Below are 2,500 nucleotides of genomic sequence, written 5' to 3'. Positions count from 1 at the left end.
ATCACGGTGCTCTTTGCCCGGCCAGCCGCACGCCTCGGTCGGGCAGGCCAGGCGACCGAGTGCCCCCCCTGACCCCCGGAGGTCCGAGAAGACCCGGTCCCTCCCGGGTCCAGCCGGTCCCTCAGGCCCGGGGAGGGTCCCCGGAGCCGGGCAGGGGGTCCTGGGGCCGCCCCGGAGGCTCTCTGGGTCGGGGAACCAGAGTGACAAAATATTAGGTGCCGGAGCTGTGACAAAAAATTAGGCGCCCAAACCCTTTGAGTGACAAAAAATTAGGTCGCGCGAAAATTGTACCAAGTCGAGCCCCGGTGGGGTCGGGCTTATGTCTTCCAGGGGTTTCACTGGAGCTCAAGGGTGCGAATCACGGTGCTCTTTGCCCGGCCAGCCGCACGCCTCGGTCGGGCAGGCCAGGCGACCGAGTGCCCCCCCCTGACCCCCGGAGGTCCGAGAAGACCCGGTCCCTCCCGGGTCCAGCCGGTCCCTCAGGCCCGGGGAGGGTCTCCGGAGCCGGGCAGGGGGTCCTGGGGCCGCCCCGGAGGCTCTCTGGGTCGGAGAACCAGAGTGACAAAATATTAGGTGCCGGAGCTGTGACAAAAAATTAGGCGCCCAAACCCTTTGAGTGACAAAAAATTAGGTCGCGCCAAAATTGTACCAAGTCGAGCCCCGGTGGGGTCGGGCTTATGTCTTCCAGGGGTTTCACTGGAGCTCAAGGGTGCGAATCACGGTGCTCTTTGCCCGGCCAGCCGCACGCCTCGGTCGGGCAGGCCAGGCGACCGAGTGCCCCCCCCCTGACCCCCGGAGGTCCGAGAAGACCCGGTCCCTCCCCGGTCCAGCCGGTCCCTCAGGCCCGGGGAGGGTCCCCGGAGCCGGGCAGGGGGTCCTGGGGCCGCCCCGGAGGCTCTCTGGGTCGGAGAACCAGAGTGACAAAATATTAGGTGCCGGAGCTGTGACAAAAAATTAGGCGCCCAAACCCTTTGAGTGACAAAAAATTAGGTCGCGCGAAAATTGTACCAAGTCGAGCCCCGGTGGGGTCGGGCTTATGTCTTCCAGGGGTTTCACTGGAGCTCAAGGGTGCGAATCACGGTGCTCTTTGCCCGGCCAGCCGCAAGCCTCGGTCGGGCAGGCCAGGCGACCGAGTGCCCCTCCTGACCCCCGGAGGTCCGAGAAGACCCGGACCCTCCCGGGTCCAGCCGGTCCCTCAGGCCCGGGGAGGGTCCCCGGAGCCGGGCAGGGGGTCCTGGGGCGGTCCCGGAGGCTCTCTGGGTCGGAGACCCAGAGTGACAAAATATTAGGTGCCGGAGCTGTGACAAAAAATTAGGCGCCCAAACCCTTTGAGTGACAAAAAATTAGGTCGCCCGAAAATTGTACCAAGTCGAGCCCCGGTGGGGTCGGGCTTATGTCTTCCAGGGGTTTCACTGGGGCTCAAGGGTGCGAATCACGGTGCTCTTTGCCCGGCCTGCCGCACGCCTCGGTCGGGCAGGCCAGGCGACCGAGTGCCCCCCCTGACCCCCGGAGGTCCGAGAAGACCCGGTCCCTCCCGGGTCCAGCCGGTCCCTCAGGCCCGGGGAGGGTCCCCGGAGCCGGGCAGGGGGTCCTGGGGCGGTCCCGGAGGCTCTCTGGGTCGGAGAACCAGAGTGACAAAATATTAGGTGCCGGAGCTGTGACAAAAAATTAGGCGCCCAAACCCTTTGAGTGACAAAAAATTAGGTCGCGCGAAAATTGTACCAAGTCGAGCCCCGGTGGGGTCGGGCTTATGTCTTCCAGGGGTTTCACTGGAGCTCAAGGGTGCGAATCACGGTGCTCTTTGCCCGGCCTGCCGCACGCCTCGGTCGGGCAGGCCAGGCGACCGAGTGCCCCCCCCCCCTGACCCCCGGAGGTCCGAGAAGACCCGGTCCCTCCCGGGTCCAGCCGGTCCCTCAGGCCCGGGGAGGGTCTCCGGAGCCGGGCAGGAGGTCCTGGGGCCGCCCCGGAGGCTCTCTGGGTGGGAGAACCAGAGTGACAAAATATTAGGTGCTCAAACCCTTTGAGTGACAAAAAATTAGGTCGCGCGAAAGTTGTGCCAGGTCGAGCCCCGGTGGGTTCGGGCTCATGTCGGCAACGGATTTCTGAGCAGCTCTTCCAGTGCTGTTGACGGTGCTTCGTGTCCCCATCTCAGACTTCAGCCCAGACTCTGCGCCATGCGGGCCCGGACTGTTTTTCCTCCACCCAGAGCTTGACCGAGAAGCAATCGAAAGCCGCCTTCGGGGGGCCTCCGCCGGCCACCGGCGACAGGCTCCCCCGGTCACACGCGGTTCCGACTGAGAAGCTGGGAAGGAGAAACGTGGTCGTCGTTGGGATGTGTATCCCCTTCTGCCTCTCCTTTTTCCAAAGACGCGCACGGCGAGACCGAGACGCCCCCGGCGCTCTCATGCAGCTGCAGTGGTCTTCCACCCGCTTCCCCGGCGGCACGACGGCTCCCCCCCCATCCCCATCCCCATGCCTCGCCATGGGACGGGACGTGGAC

This window comes from Synchiropus splendidus, unplaced genomic scaffold (assembly GCF_027744825.2).
Source record: "Synchiropus splendidus isolate RoL2022-P1 unplaced genomic scaffold, RoL_Sspl_1.0 HiC_scaffold_77, whole genome shotgun sequence".
Taxonomy (NCBI): domain Eukaryota; kingdom Metazoa; phylum Chordata; class Actinopteri; order Syngnathiformes; family Callionymidae; genus Synchiropus; species Synchiropus splendidus.
This window is presented reverse-complemented; position numbering follows the sequence as displayed.